The following is a 19,668-nucleotide window of genomic DNA, read 5'->3' as shown; positions in this document are numbered from 1 at the left end:
GTGGGAGGGGAACTGGGCATGGGAAGAATGGTCAGGATTAAAAATGCTGGTGAAACGTCAGGGTTTCCCACACTCGGTTGGGACCCTCCCCCTCGCCCTCCCCTAGAACAACAGAAACATCAAAGTCAGCTCTACAACTCTCGCTTATCTGCCTCTATTTTTATTGTGATTACTTTTTGGTTCTTTTTTCTTTTGTTTTTATTTTGCTCCTAACCATTCTATTTACTGTTAGCTCTGTCTACTTTTGGTTCCATTATTTTTTTTCTTCCTTCATTTCATATGAAAAGTGGTGGATGGGATGACCATTTGTGACAGGGAAATAAGTTATCAATGGTTCCAGGCAGCATTTGGGATGAGATTTCGGGAATATGGGCGGGATTCTGTGATCCTGAGGCTAAGCGTTGATGCAGTCGGAAACACCATTGCGTTTCTCGACAGCGTCAACACGGCCTCAGGATCAGCAATTCTAGCCCCTACAGGGGGCCAGCACAGCACTGGAGTAGTTCACGCCGCTCCAGCTGCTGATCCTGGTGTCAACTGGGCACCGCGGGACCTGCGCATTTGTAGTGGCACCGGCCCGGACGCAACATAGCGGAGGTCTACAGGGTCCGGTGCGGAAGAAAGGAGGCCCCCAGCCAGAGAGGCTGGCCCGTCGATCGGTGGGCCCCGATCGCGGGCCAGGCCACATCAGCGGCCCCCCTCAGGGTCAGACCCCTCCTCCCCCCACCCCCACCCCCCCACAGGCTGCACCCCGACCCTTCCACACCGTGTTCCCGCCGGCTGAGAGCCGGTGTGGACAGCGGCGGAAGGAATCGGCTTTTTTAAGACAGCCACGCGGCCCATCCCAGGCCGAGAATCGGTGTGGGGAGCCGCTCCGGCGCCGCGCCAACCACGCCGGAGCCAATGGCGCCGATTCTCCGTCCTGCGGAGAATCGTATGCGGGTGTCGGGGCGGCGTGGTGCAATTCGCGCTGGTCGCGGGGATTCTCCGGCCTGACCCAGGCTGAGAAAATCCCGCCCATAGTCTTCAGCATCTCCCTTCCCATCTCCAGTCACTTGGTATTTTCCTGTTTCTTCAACTCCATCACATCTCCGACCACTTAACCATTCCGATGTCTCCTCCTCTTCTCAAATGCCCCTCACTCCTATCACTATCTTTGCTTTTTTTTCTTTTGACTTTCCTCCTCTTTACACTCCCCTCTTACATGCACCTCGCATTCTATGTTTCCACAAACATTCAAAGCCTCCACCACTGACGAACAGTGGCAGCCGTGTGTACCATCTACAAGGTGCACTGCAGTAACATGCCAAGGTTCATTAGACAGCACCTTCCAAACCCACAACTGTTACCACCTAGAAGGACAAGAGCAGCAGATACCTGGGAACACCACCACCTGGAGGTTCCAGTCCAAGTCAGTCACCACTCCAATTTGGAAATATATCGCCTTTCCTTCACTGTTGCTGGGGTAAATTCCCTACACCTCAGGAACTGCAGAAGTTCAAGAAAGCAGCTCACCACTGCCTTCTGAAGGGCAACTAGGGATGGGCAATAAATGCTGACCTAACCAGTGAAGTCCACAACCCGTAAATTAATTTTTAAAATTCCACCAACTTAAGGGAGAGGATGGAGCACCTCTCACCCTCAACCTGTTTCTATCCTCTCCACAGCTCTTACTCAGTCTTCTTCACAATTCCTTCAGCAGATTTGGCTGCTTTCAAACTTCAATGTCAAACACAAATCAATTTAGAATGTTAAAGGAGATTGTCTCCCACTTTCTCTAACCGTTTGCCATTTTCTATGTTTCAAAAGTGTTCGGAATTCATATCTGTTTTACAGGTGTAAGAATGGCCTTTTCTAACTGTTAACAAAGGTAATCAGTTGGCTTCAAAATTCAACTTTGGGGGGGAAAATTGAATGAACATTTATTAACATTCCCTACCTCTCACACCAGCTGTATCACATTGTTTTTGACCCTAAAGTTTACCTCACCTTAACCTAACTACAGCAATCTCTTGGTGCATTTTGATGCTTTCGTGGGGTCTGCCCAGAATAGACAATGGATTTCATTGCAAATCCAACCATAGTTTTAGGTGGCAGCTGCTGAGTGGACGCTTTAATGTGTGTGTAAGTGTCATGTGAGAGTATCTTTAAGAAATGGGTGTTTATTACTGCAGTGCTGTCAGAGAGTGGGTGGAGCTGGGCTGTCTGTCGCTTTTTACTTTTGTTTTAGGCTGTTTGCTGCAGGGTGTGTTTTAGTTTTGTTTTCAGTGTTGGGGCTGAAGCCAGACCAAGCAGGTGTACTGCTGTTCTCTCTGCCATCAAAAGACTATCTCTTGATCATTTGGTGAATTCAGAATTATAAATGTTCTCAGTAGTGAATGTAAACCTAATGTGCTTCTGTTAAAAGGTGTTTCTTTTGCCTTCTGGATGTTGTTTGGGAAGTTATTAAGCATTACTTAGTGTTGGATTCTTTGGGGGTTGTATTTGAATTAATGGTTGCTAAGATGTTCACTGTATGTTTTAAAAAGGTTAACTTGAGTTCATAGAATAAACATTGTTTTGCTTTAAAAAATACTTTTCCATTTCTGCTGTACCACAGCTGTAGAGTGGGCCGTGTGCTCCCCATACCACAATCTGTTAAAAGTTGTGGGTCAGATGAACTCCATGATACACTTTGGGGTTCTCTAAACCCTGGCCTATAACAAATTGGGGGCTCGTCCAGGATAAAAGTCTATCTATTGGATTGGCTTTGTGAACTTAAAGACAGTGAGGGGTGAGCATATTGTGGGTGCTTTTCAAGCGTGGTAATTTAGTTTAAGTGGAGAATTGCTCTTTCAGAGGCTCTGAAGTTTTTGGGGGTGGAGACGGTCACACACAGTACCTTACGGACAGAGACTAAAAGCAGACTGTTACATTTGGCAAAAACCTTGCAGTTAACATTACCTGACAAAATGCGAAAAGATGAGGTAATTATGGCGGTGGCTAAGCCTTTAAAGTTGCCTGAGATACAGTTTGACTCATTGGAAATGGCAAAAATTCAGTTGCAAATTAAACAAATGGAACATGAGAAAGAATTAAAGCAGCTTGAATACAAAAGAGCGAGAGAGGAAAAAGAAAGGGAGAGAGAAAGAGAGAGAGGAAAAAGAGAGTGAAGAAAGGAAAACAGAAAGAATTGCCCGAGCAGAACAAAAGGAAAGAGAAAGGGAGATACAATCAGGGAAAAAGATAAAGAGAAAGAGTTTGAACTTCAGAAAATGGCCATGAAACATGACAGTCAGTTAAAATTGGCAGATGTAAAGGGAAACGTACAGTTGGTGGATAGTGATAAGGATAGTGAGAAAGAGCATCATAGTCGAAGGCTTGGTGGGGATCTATTTAAATATGTCCAAGCATTGCCAAGGTTAGACGAGAAGGAGGTAGAAGCCTTTTTCATTTCATTTGAGAAGGTAGCTAAACAAATGAAATGGCCACAGGAGATGTGGGTATTGCTGATTCAAACAGGTAGGTAGGTAGGGCTAGTGAGGTGTTTGCAATACTATCAGAGGAGGTATCTGAGTTGTATGAGGAGGTGAAAAAAATACATCTTAGGTGCATATGAATTAGTGCCTAAGACTACAGACAAAGGTTTAGAAATTTAAGGAAAGAATTTGGTCAAACATACATGGAGTTTGAAAGGACCAAACAGAGTAATTTTGATAGGTGGATAAGGGCTTTGAAAGTAGACCAAACGTATGAAGCTCTCAGAGAAATTATGCTTTTGGAGGACTTTAAAAATTCAATTCCTGATGTAGTGATGTGGAAAAACAGAGGGTTAAAACTGCGAGCTGAGCAGCAGAAGTGGCAGATGATTATGAATTAGTTCATAAATCAAAGATTGGTTTCCGACATCAGTTTCAGCCTGTGAGGGATAGAAACTGGGGACATGAGAAATACTCAAGCGGTAAAAGTAAAAGTGATCTGATGGGAGATAATAAGGATAGTTTACCTCCGATTAAAAAAGAAATCCAGGAGGGTGGAAAAGAAATGAAAAATTTCAAATGTTTTCACTATAATAAACTAGGCCATGTAAAGTCACAGTGTTGGTGGTTGAAGAAAAGCATTGGGAAGGCTGATGTGGTAAAACAGGATAAGACAGTGGGGTTTGTTAGAGTGGTAAAGGAAAGCCCAAGTGAAGCGAGGGAGGTGCAAAAGATTGTACAGCCTGTTCAAGAGGTGATTGATAAGAAGGTGCCAGATCTCTTGAAAGAATTTACTTGTGTGGGTAAAGTTTACTCATGTGTATCAGGAGAAGCAGGTAAAGAAGTCACAATTTTAAGAGATACAGCAGCTAGTCAATCTTTAATGGTAAGATATGAGGAGTTATGTAGTTTGGGAAGAATGTTGCCAGTAAAGGTGGTAATATGTGGAATTCAGGGTGAGAGGAGTAGTGTTCAATTATATAAGGTAAGGCTGGAAAGTCCAGTGAAGAATGGTGAAGTGGTAGTAGAAGTACCAGAGAAACTATCTTGTCCAGGAATTCAGTTTATCTTGGGTAATTAAATAGCTGGATCGCAGGTGGGAGTGATGCCTACTGTGGTTGTTAAGCCAGTTGAAAATCAGACAACTGAAGTGTTGAAGGACGAATATCCTGGGATTTTCCAGATTGTGTAGTAACAAGGTCGCAAAGTCACAGGTTAAGACAAGAGGATAAATCAAAGAGTGAAGATGAAGGCGAAGTGCAAAAAAGAACAAGAACAGGTGGCGGATGAGGCGATATTTTTAGTTCAGGAAAATTGGTGGAGTTACAACAAAAAGATATAGAAATAAAACGGATGTATCAGAAAGCATATACGGAAGAGAAATCTAAGTGTAAACCAGTGTTATTACCCTAAAAGTGATGTCTTGATGAGAAAATGGAGACCTTTACATATGCAGGCGGATGAAAAGTGGGCAGAAGTTCATCAAGTAGCATTGCTGGTCGGGTATAGAAAGGAGGTGTTGCGAGTTGCACATGAGGTACCAGTGGGAGGTCATTTGGGAATAAGGAAAACTCAAGCTAAAGTCCAGAAACATTTTCATTGGCCTGGGCTACATAAAGATGTAGTTAAATATTGTCGATCATGTCACACATGTCAAGTGATAGGGAAACCTCAAGCAGTGATAAAACCAGTGCCCTTAATACCCATTCCAGCATTTGAGGAACCTTTTACAAGGGTCCTAATTGATTGTGTAGGACCGCTTCCTAAAACGAAAAGTGGGAATCAGTATTTTTTGACTATAATGGATGTGTCTACTAGGTTTACAGAGGCCATTCCAGTACGTAATATGACAGCTAAAAAGATTGTGGAGGAGTTACATAAATTCTTTACTAGATATGGACCACGCACAGAAATACAATTGGATCAAGGATTGAATTAGACCAAGGTTATTCAAATAAATTATGGATAGTGTAGGAATAAAACGATTTAAATCAACTGCATACCATCCAGAATCGCAGGGAGCGTTAGAAAGGTGGCATCAGACATTAAACACAATGGGCGAGATTCTTCGACTCCCCACCGGGTCGGAGAATCGCCGGGGGCTGGCGTGAATCAAGCCCCCGCCGGTTGCCGAATTCTCCGGCACCGGAGATTCAGCGGGGGCGGGAATCACGCCGCGCCGGTTGGCGGGCCCCCCCCCCCGGGATTCTCCGGCCCGAATGGGCCGAAGTCCCGCTGCTAGAATGCCTGTCCCGCCGGCGTGGATTAAACCACCTCTCTTACTGGTGGGACAAGGCGGCGCAGGTGGGCTCCGGGGTCCTGAGGGGGGGCGGGGCGATCTGGCCCCGGGGAGGTGCCCCCACGGTGGCCTGGCCCGCGAGCGGGGCCCACCGATCCGCGGGCGGGCCTGTGCCATGGGGGCACTCTTTTCCTTCCGCATTCGCCACGGTCTCCACCATGGCGGAGGCAGAAGAGACTCCCTCCACAGCGCAAGCGCGGGGATGCCGTGAGCGGCCGCTAACACTCCCGCGCATGCGCCGCCCGGTAATGTCATTTCCGCGCCAGCTGGCGGGGCACCAAAGGCCTTTTCCGCCAGCTGGCGGGGCGGAAATCAGTCCGGCGCGGTCCTAGCCCTTCAAGGTTAGGGCTCGGCCCCCCAAGATGCGGAGGATTCCGCACCTTTGGGGCGGCGCGATGCCGGACTGATTTGCATTGTTTTTGGCGCCGGTCGGCGGACATTGCGCCGATACCAGAGAATTTTGCCCAATGTTGAAACAATCTTATTGTCAAGATTATCCAGAGGATTGGGATAAAGGAATTCCATTCATTCTGTTTGCAATTAGGGATGCACCTAATGAATCAACCAAATTTAGTCCTTTTGAACTAATTTCTAGTCATGAGGTAAAAGGACCACTTAAATTGATTAAGGAAAAATTATTGAGTGAGAAATCGGAAATTACATTATTGGATTACGTTTCAAATTATAGGGAACGATTAAATAGAGCAGGTGAATTGGCTAGACAACGTTTGAAAGTTGCACGAAATGTGATGAAACGGGTAGCGGACAAGAAATCCAAAGTTCGTAGTTTTACCAGTGGAGATAATGTATAAGTGTTGTTACCATTGGTAGGTGAGCCTTTAAAAGCTAGGTTTTGTGGAACTTATCAGATTGCAAGGAAATTAAGTGAGGTGAATGATGTGGTAAAGATGGTGGCCTTGTGGATAGCACAATTGCTTCACAGCTCCAGGGTCCCAGGTTCGATTCCGGCTTGGGTCACTGTCTGTGTGGAGTCTGCACATCCTCCCCGTGTGTGCGTGGGTTTCCTCCGGGTGCTCCGGTTTCCTCCCACAGTCCAAAGATGTGCGGGTTAGGTGGATTGGCCATGATAAATTGCCCTTAGTGTCCAAAATTGCCCTTAGTGTTGGGTGGGGTTATGGGGATAGGGCGGAGGGGTTGACCTTGGGTAGGGTGCTCTTTCCAAGAGCCGGTGCAGACTCGATGGGCCGAATGGCCTCCTTCTGCTCTGTAAATTCTATTCTATTCTTCTATGAAAGACTCACCAAGTGTGTCATGTGAATATACTTAAAAGGTACTTTGAAAGGGAAGGAGAGAAAAAGGAGGTTTTAATGATTCTAACTCAAAGTGACGAACCAAATCCAGATGACTGTGAATTTGACATCCTCAAATTAAATTGGAAAACGAGGATGTTCTTAAAAATTGGGAAATGAGGATGTTCTTAAAAATTGGGATAAATTGTTGAGTTACCTTCCAGAGGAAAAACAAACTGACCTGAAAGAGTTATTGATATCACATGGGCATATTTGTGGAGATAAATTGGGAAGTACTAAAATGGCTATACATGATGTAGATGTGGGAAATATTGCTTCAATCAAACAACATCCATACAGACTTAACCCTTTAAAATTGGCACAGGTTAACAAAGAGATTGAGAATATGCTTAAAAATGGCATAATTGAAGTGGGTTGCAGCCAATGGAGCTCACCCATAGTGATGGTACCTAAACCAGACGGTACCCAATGGTTGTGTGGGCACTATAGAAAGGTTAATGCAGTTACAAGAATGGACTCTTATCCTAGCCCATGTTTAGAGGATTGCATTGAGAAAGCGGGACAATCAGCTTTTATTTCCAAACTGGATTTACTTAAAGGTTACTGGCAGGTACCTTTATCCGAAAGGGCAAAGGAGATTTCAGCTTTTGTGACTCCAGATGGTATATACCCATTAAAAATTATGCCATTTGGCATGAAAAACGCACCAGCCACATTTCAAAGGTTAACTAACAAGGTTGTTTCAGGATTACCCAATTGTGTGGTATACATCGACAATCTGGTAATTTTCAGCCAGACTTGAGGAGGCGGGTTTGGTGGTAAACCTAGCCAAAAGTGAATTTGCAAAAGCCCAAGTCACTTTCCTTGGCCATACAATCAGAGAGGGTCGGATGGTCATACGGGATGTGAAACCAACAGTTATTGAGGAGTTTTCAATATCTCGTGACAAAGGGAAATAATGCGATTTCTTGGCATGAGTGGATTTGATCGAACATTTGTGCAAAAGTTTTGTAGCGTGATTGCTCCACTGATGGACTTGCTGTAGAAACGTCAAAAATTTCAATGGACAGCGGACTTTCAACAGGCATTTCACTGCCTGAAAGCTGTGATAACTAATGCTCCTGTGTTGGAGAATTGCAAGTGACTCTGTGACCAGATTGAACTAAAGTATCTGACTTTAAAGAGAAATGCCTAGGCGTCGAGAAATAGACGGATCGTGCAGAGACCTTGCTCAAAGAGACTATCAATCGAGAAGGGTTTCAGTTGAAGGAAGGAGAAAAAAAATGGACTATATTATTATACCTGTTTGCGTGTGTCGTTTTTTTGAAACAAAAAAGAATATTTACTGTGTGCATTTATTAAAGGATAGTGAAAAGGTGAAGAATGAAATCATCTTGAAGTTGATAGTTAATTTCTTTTCTTGGGGGGAGGTGCCATGTGAGAGTACCTTTAAGAAATAGGTGTTTATAAATGGGTGTGTATATAAATATCTGTAGTGAGAGTACCTTTAAGAAATGGGTGTTTATTACTGCAGTGATGTCAGAGAGTGGGTGGAGCTGGGCTGTCTGTCAGCTTTTTACTTTCATTTTAGGCTGTTTGCTGCAGGGTGTGTTTTAGTTTCATTTTCAGTGTTGGTGCTGAAGCCAGACAAAGCAGGTGTACTGCTGTTCTCTCTGCCATCAAAAGACTATCTCTTGATCATTTGGTGAATTCAGAATTATAAATGTTCTCAGTAGTGAATGTAAACCTAATGTGCTTCTGTTAAAAGGTGTTTCTTTTGTCTTCTGGATGTTGTTTGAGAAGTTATTAAGCATTGCTTAGTGTTCTATTCTTTGGGGATTGTATTTGAATTGATGGTTGCTAAGATGTTCACTATGTTTTAAAAAGGTTAACTTGAGATCATAGAATAAACATTGTTTTGCTTTAAAAAATATGTTTCCATTTCTGCTGTACCACACCTGTGGAGTGGGCCGTGTACTCCCCATACACAATCCATTAAAAGTTGTGGGTCAGGTGAACTCCATGATACACTTTGGGGTTCTCTAAACCCTGGCCCATAATAGTAAGGAATGAGTCAATTGTATTTTTTTTTCAATTCAGGTTGTGTACAATTCTCCTGCAACAGTAATGAGATTCTGTGTGCGGAAGAGATGCTGCCTGAATTTACTGGAGCTATATTGATGCAATCAGAGCTTACTGAAACACCTAGGAGCAGTTTGTTTGTAATCTGCACACTCTTCCTGGCATTGTTTGCTATTTCATTTCCCTTTTGCTTTTTCCATTCATGTTTCTGCTTAATTTAAGGGAGCATGTGTGATATATGTGTGCATGTGTGTGGGTGGGCTTTGAAAGTATCCTGTTCATCAAACCACTGAGCCGACGAGAAAGGAAGAGAGCTTGAAACGGTGAGAGAGGAAAAAAAGCCTTCACAATTTAATCAGGGATGTGGGCGTGAAGACAGCAGCTGCTCTGAGACACTTGTCAATGAATCGTGATATCCGGAGCATTCTTCCCCCAACCTTGATTAGCATCTTAGCTCACCAAGCAGAGACAAGATCCTTTGTCTTCCCTGGTTCGGGTTTATAACAGAAAGCAGTGCAAGGTTTACTTCTGACGTACCCCATCCTCCCCTCCCCCCAACATCCATGACCACCACTTGCCAACAGATATTCTGCACTTTAAGCCACAGGTGCTCAAAGGAAGGTAGACAAGTCCTCAGTTTGGCAGAGTTCACATGTGTTGCTCGTGATTAACCTTGGTGAATGTGATGTAAACAGCAGGTCGGCTGACAAACTTCTTCAAATGGTAAATATCCATTTCTTTGATCTATTTTTCCAGTGCGTTACCGTAGTTTCAGAGAAGCTTACAGATGCATGCAAGAAGCATCTTCGAGAAGCAGTCATAGTGTATACTTAAACCTTAACGCAGCCAAGACCCATGTAAAGCTTTTAATATGTCCATATATTATTGTTTCTAAGGGTATAACATGGGCTGTTGTGTATAAACATTTAGCTTTTTTTTAATTGCACATATTGACCTGTTATCCAGAGTCTGGTTATGGTACAGAAAGGACTATAATGTACATGTGGTTCAGTTAGTCAAATCCTGAGCGAGAGAATTCTGAAGATGCTGTCATAATAATTCAACACTTCAGTGATTTTGTGGTGGTGGGGTTTATATTTTATTTATCAGTTGGCGAATGTCAGACGCACTGGCTTAATGACAGCTTCTGAATAAACCACGTTGTGTCTGGTTTTTTGTTGACAGTCTGAAAAATTTTCAAAAGGTGAACTGGACATCAAAAGTCTGCTTTCTGAGAAAAAACATTCAGTTTTCCACTTTCTACTGTGTTTTATGACATGGAGGCATTGATTTGTTAGTGAGGTTTCCAATGGATCATCATCAGCAACAGAACTCGAGTCACAGTACCACCCCCACAGCCTAATCTTGATCGTGTCTTTGCTGATTTTGGACTGGCAAAAGGCGTTGACCCATTTATTGCATAAGGCGATGAGCACACATTTAATCAGGCATTTGGACCTTTTTATGGAAGAATTAATTATCTGAATTGAGCATGGATTTAGCATTTAAATAATACTAAAAAATTATGCTGATTATTATTAGTCCACAATAGCTTCATGCATCTGTGCAAATTTCCTATGTTTGCCATTAATAGAATAATATAATTAAAAACAATAATACAATTATACACTAATATCACAGGGCGTAATCTAAAAATGACTAATTTTTTTTGCTAATCAGCACAGTAACAGGATCCTATAAAAATTGCTGTGTCATGCTGTAGGGTATCTTAAATGGAGACAATGCAAGGATAAAGATGATGATACCAAGCATTGCCTTACACAATAAAAGGATTCAGGCTGCAACTCGTTATTGGGTAGGTTTTAGAGTTTAAAGGAGCTTGAGTCACCCTCCAGTCATCCTCAGGCTCCTGAGTGAATCACACAGACTGAGAATAGGTTTATGTTCGTAATGGTTTGATTTGTTGAATGTATAATATTTGTTCTGGTAATAAAATAGTGAGTGATTTATTCAAATTGTTAGAACTATCTGTGGTTGAATAAGTGTTATCAGGTCAACAAATAAATGCCACATGTCTTGCTTATCTGGTTATATAGGATGATATATTTTTGCCATTTGAATATGATTTCAATATATTGTCATTTCTGGAGGAAAATGAGGTGGGCCTAAAAACAGCATAATTAAAAAATACAAATAAACTGCAGGCACTGGAAATCTGAAACAAACTGCTGGAATCACACAACTGGTCAGGTAGCATTTGTGGACAGAGCAGACACGCTACATTTTATGTGCAAGCCTATCACTAGATGATGAGAATAAACTGAAAGGAAGGAGAAGGGGGGAAAAAAACAGGTAGAGAGAGAGGAAATAGGACAGGTCAATGGTTAAATTTCTGCCGGGTTTCTTGTGATCATTCATTGCAACCTCAGTGGAATTTGTGGAAATTGCAGAGAAATGGCGTAAACAGCATTTACCTTGATTCTTGGTGGTCCCTGCGGACCTTCTGCTGTAGTTATAGGAAGGATTAGAAGAACCTTGTGAAGATTCAATATCCTTGACTAGGATGAGGTGAATTGACTGAAGTAATAACATGAGATATACAAGACTTAATGAGAAAATGTGTCACTCGTTCACAATGTGTTGATATGGTTGGTAGAAATGGCAGCACAAAAAAACTTGTAAAGCAGTACAAATTTCAGTAGCCTAGAATCCTGGGAGAAGAGACCTCTCATAATACTGCTGCACAGGGACACATCAGGGCCATATTTAGGACCTGAGTCAACCAATATAATTGGGTTGAGCACCGAGAGTCATTACTGTAGAGAAAGAAGTAATTCCATTGATCAATGTTATGCCGACTCTCTATAGAATAATCCAGTCAGTCTCATTCCACTGCACTTATTTCCATAGCCCTGCAAGATTATTTCCCTCAAGTGCCCATCCAATTATCTTTTATATCACTGTTCATCTCTGCTTCCACCATCCTCTCTTAGGCAGGGAGTTACCACTGCGTACAAAAAGTTATTCTTCACAACTCCCATGCATCTCTTGCCCAAAACCTTGAATCTGTGTCCCTTAGTTCTTGTACAATCAACAAATGGGATGTTGTTCTTTGTCTAACTCATCTAAACCCATCATAATCTTGCACACTTCTATCAAAGCTCTACTCGATCTCCTTTGCTCCAAGGAGAACAACCCCAACTTTCCCAACCTAAGTTAGTAGCGAAATTCCTCATTCCTGGTACCATTCTGGTAAATCTCCTCTGCACTCTCTTCAGGACCCACACATCCTTCCTTAAAGTGTGGTGATCAGAACTGGATGCAAACCTCTAGTTGTGTCCAACCAGAGCTTATAAAAGTTCAGCATAAATGTCCCACTTGTGTGTTCAAGATCTCTATTTATGAAGCCCAAGATCCCTTTGCCAATCACTTTCTCATTATGTCCTCTCACCGACAAAGATCGATGCATATGAACTCCCAGATCTTCTGCCCCTGCACACACTTTAGAACTGTACTATTCAGTTTATATTAGCCTCCCTATCTCTTCTGTTAAAATGCAACACCTCAAGACTTCCTGTGGGGGCATGTAGGCGAAGGTCGCACACTAGCAAGCTCCCGCAGGGTACTTATTTTTTTAGTCCTTTTTGTCCGAATCCTGAGGAATTTTGGTGAACAAACTCGGCCATCTAAAGGCCTGTCAAGGAAAAAATGTTGAAAATCTCAAAAAACGCTGGTGGAAAGAACATTGCAAATGGAAATCCTTCGACGGATTTGGGCGAGTTAGCGTGGCTCACTAGGAGGGAAGATGGTTGATACAACTCCAACAGGTGTGGTAGCTCCTATTACGGCTGCTATACTGACGAGGGTACAGGCCTCAGAATATTAGAAGCAGTTTGAGAAGCATTTTGAGAAACAAGGGCAGGTGATGATGGAAACCCTCAAATAGTCGATTGAGGCGCTTGGTGCGATTCGAGAGAAGGTGGAGAAAACCTTGGAGGCTGTGAAGGAGCACAGACAGGTGTTAAAGAGAGTGGAAGAAACTTTATCGAGGCACAGCGATCAAATCGCCTCGTTAGAGGCCGAGATCTCGTTGGTGGGGAGGGAAACAAGATCCTGAGGGCAAAAATGGATGACCTGGAGAACAGGTCAATGAGACAAAACTTGAGAATCGTGGAGTTGCCGAAGGGGATTGAGGGCCCAAATCCCATTGAGTATTTTTCTCTGATTTCGGGAAGCTGGTGGCGGCGGTGGCAGGGGGGGGCGGGGTGCGATGGACAGATATTCCCCCAGGGTTGGATAGCGCCCATCAAATTCTCCGGCAGAAGCCGCAGATATTGAGCCACCACGGGCAGTTGTAAAATTCCATAATGTCTGAGAGAAGGAGAGCGTCCCGAAATTGGCCAAAGAAATCGAGACTTGCGATGGGAAGGGAGCACCATCCGGATGTATCAAGACATCAGAGCTGAGCTGGCAAAGAGGCAGACGGGCTTTAATAAGGCGAAGGCGGCATTATATCAGAGTGGAGTGAGGTTTGGGATGGTGTACCCAGCAATGCTGTGGGTTACCTGTGGGGTGAAATACCACTATTTCGATACGGTGGAAGAGACGGAGGCCTTTGTTAAAGAACCACAGTCTGAGACTCAGTTAAAGGGATTCTATGGTGATTGTTAGTGTTCTGGATGGGATGGGTTTGTTTGGGATTTCTTGTATACTGTATATATTTGTTGTTATTTAGGGTTTGCATATGTCATGTGGGAGGGGGACAAATGTGGGTAGGGGGTAATGGTTAAGGTAATATTAATGGAAATACATACGGTGGGATTCTCCGCTTGCCGACGGCGGTTTTGTAATCGACCGAATCGGGGGCGGTGCCTGTTTTCGGGGGGGCTGGGGGAACTGATGGGGCGTGGTTCTGGGGTAGCGAGGGGGGGGTCCAGAAAGGCACTATCTGGCAGGTCGGGTCTGTGCACGGTCGGCGCCATGTTGTACGGCGTGACCGCTGCAGGTTCTCGCCGTGCGCATGCACGGCCACGGGCTCTCCCATTCTCTGGTCACTTTTAGCATGTGTGTTGGGAGTGCTACTGGACGCCGCTGCTAGCTCCTCACCGGTCCCGGAATCGGTGAGGGTTTGGCGCCGTTTTGGTGTCGTAAAATGTCACAGTTCCCATGCCGTCGGAGAATCCAGCTCATGGTCTCTGGTAGGAATCTTTTACATATGTAACAAGGACAGGCTAGGGAGTTTATTTTTACTATGTTCCTCCATACTTACCCGAAGTGAGGGCTACCTTGCTGGCAGCAAGGTTTTAACTAGTGAACGGGGGCGCAGTGGGGGAAGAGCTTTAGGACCTTTTTCGGCATGGTTCAATGAGCCTAACTTGATTGTTTGGTGGAAGGATTGGGTTGGAGAGGAGGAGCATTATTCTCTGGGAGGTGATCAGGTTAATGGCTTATCCTGTTTTACTCAGTCTATCTTCCCAGTACTTTTCTTAAGCCACCATCACTGTGACTTCACGGGCGACATTATAGAATTTTTTTTATAGTGCCGAAGGAGGCCATTCGGCCCATCGAGTCTGCACCGGCTCTTCGAACGAGCACCCTACCCAAGGTCAACACCTCCACCCTATCCCCTTAACCCAGTAACCCCACCCAACACTAAGGGAACACTAAGGGAAACCCACACACACACGGGGAGGATGTGCAGACTCCGCACAGACAGTGACTCAAGCCGGAATCGAACCTGGTACCCTGGAGCTGTGAAGCAATTGTGCTATCCGGGTCGGAGAATCGCCGGGGGCTAGCGTGAATCCTGCCCCCGCCGGTTGCCGAAGTCTCTGGCACCAGAGATTCGGCGGGGGCGGGAATCGCGCCGCGCCGGTTGGCGGGCCCCCCCGCTCGATTCTCCGGCCCGGATGGGCCGAAGTCCTGCCGATAAATTGCCTGTCCCGCCGGCGTAAATTAAATCACCAACCTTACCGGCGGGACAAGGCGGCGTGGGCGGGCTCCGGGGTCCTGGGGGGGGCGCGGGGCGATCTGACACCCCACGGTGGCCTGGCCCGCGATCGGGGCCCACCGATCCGCGGGCGGGCCTGTGCCGTGGGGGCACTCATTCCCTTCCGCCTTCGCCACGGTCCCCACCATGGGGTGGCAGAAGAGACTCCCTCCACTGCGCATACGTGGGAAACTGTCAGCGGCCGCTGACGCTCCCGCGCATGCGCCGCCCGGAGATGTCATTTCCGCGCCAGCTGGCGGGGCAACAAATGCCGTTTCCGCCAGCTGGCGGGGCGGAAATTCCTCCGGCGTCGGCCTAGCCCCTCAATGTTGGGGCTCGGCCCCCAAAGATGCGGAGCATTCCGCACCTTTGGGGCGGCGCGATGCCCGTCTGATTGGCGCCGTTTTGGGCGCCAGTCGGCGGACATCGCGCCGTTTCCGGAGAATTTCGCCCCCATGTCCAACTTTATTAAAATCAAAACATTTAAGTTTTTTTATCTCTCTATCACTGGTTTCCTTTTTACTATGAGGCACACTCTCCTTAACATTACCAATTGACCTCCGGTTGTGGCTATGCGGAGTTAAGCCGCACGATTCGGCAGCTCCCGCTACCACGGACTTTCGGGCTCGTTAGATGAGCCCCAACGGAACCTTTTTTTGACGCAACCCGTGGGGAAGGGAAGAGAGACGTCCCCCTCCAACTTCTATGAAACGGACCAGAAGTGTAACGGCCAAAGGAACGGCACTGGAGCAACGGGAGAAGCGAGGGAAAGAAAACAAAATGGCGGCAGCCAGGGACAAAGGGGAGCTGCAGGAGTTCATCAAGAGCTGCTTCGAGGAGCAGCGCGAGGAGATGCGCAAGGAGATGTTGGCACCAATGCTTTCGGCAATTGAAGGACTCGGGATCACCCAGAAGGCTCACAAAGTTAAGATCCAGGAGGTACAGAAAAGAGTCAGTCAGAACGAGGACGAGCTCGTGGGCCTGGCGGTGAGAGTGGAGCAGAACGAGGCGCTACACAAGAGGTGGGCGGGAAGACTCGAAGACCTGGAGAACAGGTCGAGGAGAAAGAATCTGTGAATCCTGGGTCTCCCTGAGGGAGTGGAGGGGGCCGATGCTGGGGCATACGCGAGCACGATGCTCGAGGCGATGATGGGCACGAGGGCCCCTTCGAGGCCGCTGGAGTTGGACGGGGCACATCGGGTGCTGGCGAAGAAGCCCCAGGCAAATGAGCCGCCAAGGGCGATGGTGGTGAGGTTCCACCGGTTCACGGACAGAGAGAGGGTCCTGAGATGGGCCAAGAAGGAGCGGAGCAGTAAGTGGGACAATGCAGAGATCCGAATATACCCGGACTGGAGCACGGAGGTTGCAAAGCGGAGAGCGGGTTTCAACCGGGCCAAAGCGGCACTGTACCGGAAAGAAGTGAAATTCGGAATGCTGCAGCCAGCGCGACTGTGGGTCACATACAAGAGCCAACACTATTACTTCGAAAAGCCTGAAGAGGCGTGGACCTTTGTACAAGCTGAAAAGTTAGACTCTAACTGAGGGTTTGTGAGGGTGGGGGGGATGTTTGAGGTTTGATGTGTGATGGTTGTTGTATATAGGGGGTCAATCACGCGCAGGAAATGTTACATGGGCTGGGGGAGAGAGTCAAGGCCACAACAGGAGCTGCGCCAGAGGGGGCGGAGCGGTCTTTGGAAAGCGCAAGGTTTTTTCCCGCGTGCGGGAAGAAAGGCGGGAAGGGGAACGAAGGAATGCATATTGATTGGGAGACTCCCACACGGGGAGGTCAATGGGACGGCGGGGGAAGCCGGGGTCAGCAGGCGTCAGCTGACTTACGGGAGTGACATGGGGGGAGCAAAACTGCTAGACAGGGGTCTAGCGGGGGGGAGGGGAGGGGGAGGGGGAAAGGGTTGCTGCTGCACTGGCCGAAAGGGAATGGGACACAGAAGAGGTGGTCGGGACGGGGGTCCCCCATCTGGGGGACTGGAGGGTGAGGGAGGCGTGGACACGGGACTGGCCCAGAAAAGGAGATGGCTAGTCGGCGCGGGTAGGGGGTGGGGGGGGGGGGGGGGTGAGAGCCCCTCCAATCCGGCTGATAACGTGGAATGTGAGGGGCCTCAATGGGCCGGTGAAGAGGGCTCGAGTGTTCGCGCACTTAAAGGGACTGAAGGCGGACGTGGTCATGCTCCAAGAGACACACCTGAAGGTGGCGGACCAGGTCAGGTTAAGAAAGGGATGGGTAGGACAGGTATTCCACTCTGGACTGGACGCGAAGAACAGAGGGGTGGCAATATTAGTGGGAAAGCGGGTGTCATTTGAGGTCAAGACTATTGTAGCGGACAATGGAGGGCGATATGTAATGGTGAGCGGTAGGCTGCAAGGGACGTGGGTGGTGTTGGTAAACATATACACCCCGAACTGGGATGATGCAGGATTCATGAAGCGCATGTTGGGGCGCATACCGGACCTGGAAATAGGAGGCCTGATAATGGGAGGGGACTTCAATACAGTGTTGGATCCAGCACTGGACCGCTCCAAATCAAGGACTGGAAAGAGGCCGGCGGCGGCCAAGGTACTTAGGGGGTTTATGGATCAGATGGGGGGAGTGGACCCATAGCGGTTTGCAAGGCCGCAGGCCAGGGAATTTACTTTCTTCTCCCATGTACACAAAGCCTACTCCCGGATAGATTTCTTTGTTCTGGGTAGGGCGCTCATCCCGAGGGTGGAGGGGACGGAGTATTCTGCCATAGCCGTATCGGACCATGCACCGCACTGGGTGGAACTGGAGCTGGGAGAGGAGGGTGACCAACGCCCGTTGTGGCGGCTGGATGTGGGACTGCTGGCGGACGAGGTGGTGTGTGGGAAGGTGAGGGGGTGTATCGAAAGGTACTTGGAGGCCAACGACAACGGGGAGGTGCGGGTGGGGGTGGTATGGGAGGCGTTGAAGGCGGTGATCAGGGGAGAGCTAATCTCCATTAGGGCTCAGAGGGAGAAGACAGAGGGTATGGAAAGGGAGAGGTTAGTGGGGGAGATTTTGAGAGTGGACAGGAGATACGCAGAGGCCCCGGAGGAAAGATTACTTGGGGAAAGACGACGGCTCCAGATGGAGTTTGACCTGTTGACCACAGGGAAGGCGGAGGCACAGTGGAGGAAAGCGCAGGGGGCGACCTACGAGTATGGGGAAAAGGCCAGTCGGATGCTGGCACACCAGCTCCGTAAGAGGATGGCAGTGAGGGAAATAGGGGGAGTCAAAGATGGAAGGGGAGCCACGGTTCGGAGTGCGACGAAAATAAACGAGGTATTTAAGGCCTTTTATGAAGAGCTGTACAGATCCCAGCCCCCAACGGGGGAAGAGGGGATGAGACGATTCCTAGGTCAACTGAGATTCCCGAGGGTGGAGGAGCAAGAAGTGGCTGGTTTGGGGGCACCAATTGGGTTGGAGGAGCTGAGCAAAGGTTTGGGGAGCATGCAGGCGGGGAAGGCCCCGGGACCGGACGGATTGCCGGTGGAGTTCTACAGGAAGTACGTAGACCTGTTAGCCCCGCTACTGGTGAGGACCTTTAATGAGGCAAGAGAGGAGGGGACCCTGCCCCCGACAATGTCGGAAGTGACAATTTCCTTGATCCTAAAGCGGGACAAGGACCCACTGCAATGTGGATCGTACAGGCCGATCTCGCTCCTCAATGTGGATGCAAAGTTGCTGGCAAAAGTGCTGGCCACGAGGATCGAGGACTGTGTCCCGGGGGTAATGCACGAGGACCAGACGGGATTTGTAAAGGGCAGGCAACTAAACACCAATGTGCGGAGGCTCTTGAACGTGATAATGATGTCATCGGAGGAGGGAGATGCGGAGATAGTGACAGCTATGGACGCGGAGAAGGCCTTTGACCGAGTAGAGTGGGAGTACCTCTGGGAGGTGCTGCGTAGGTTTGGGTTCGGGGGAGGGTTTATCAGCTGGGTTAAGCTCCTTTATAGGGCCCCGATGGCGGGTGTAGTGATGAACCGGCGGAGATCGGAGTACTTTCGACTGTACCGAGGGACGAGGCAGGGGTGCCCCCTGTCCCCCTGTTGTTCGCATTAGCGATCGAACCATTAGCCATGTCATTGAGGGAGTCTAATAAATGGAGGGGGGTGGTCCAAGGGGGAGAAGAGCATCGGGTGTCGCTATATGCGGATGACCTGTTGCTGTACGTGGCGGATCCAATGGAGGGGATGGTGGAGGTCATGCAGACTCTAAGGGAGTTGAGGAGTTTTCGGGCTACAAGCTCAATGTAGGGAAGAGTGAGCTCTTTGTATTACAGGCGGGGGACCAAGAAAGAGGGATAGGGGACCTACCGCTGAGGAGGACGGAGGGGAGCTTTCGGTATCTGGGGATCCAGATAGCCAGGAGTTGGGGGACCTTACATAAACTGAATCTGACGAGGTTGGTGGAGCAAATGGAGGAGGATTTCAAAAGATGGGACATGCTACCGCTCTTGCTGGCGGGTAGAGTGCATTCGGTCAAAATGGTGGTCCTTCCGAGGTTTCTGTTTGTGTTTCAGTGCCTTCCCATCGTGATCACTAAGGCCTTTTTTAAGAGAGTAGGCAGGAGTATTATGGGGTTTGTGT

The 19,668-nt window shown here is 47.5% G+C and overlaps 1 protein-coding gene across 2 annotated transcripts in view; it reads left to right on the top strand.

Moving 5' to 3' along the window:
• The first annotated feature begins 9,542 nt into the window (after nt 1–9,542).
• ptpn5 (protein tyrosine phosphatase non-receptor type 5) overlaps nt 9,543–19,668 on the top strand; it is a 296,571-nt gene continuing 286,445 nt past the window's right edge. Inside the window, exon 1 of one of the 2 annotated variants that reach the window (XM_072518941.1) lies at nt 9,543–9,833. The gene's annotated coding sequence lies outside the window, so the exon portion shown is untranslated. The remainder of the gene's footprint in view (nt 9,834–19,668) is intronic. The other variant, XM_072518940.1, reaches the window with a different exon arrangement.

This window comes from Scyliorhinus torazame, chromosome 10, assembly GCF_047496885.1.
Source record: "Scyliorhinus torazame isolate Kashiwa2021f chromosome 10, sScyTor2.1, whole genome shotgun sequence".
NCBI classification, from domain to species: domain Eukaryota; kingdom Metazoa; phylum Chordata; class Chondrichthyes; order Carcharhiniformes; family Scyliorhinidae; genus Scyliorhinus; species Scyliorhinus torazame.
This window is presented reverse-complemented; position numbering and strand designations above follow the sequence as displayed.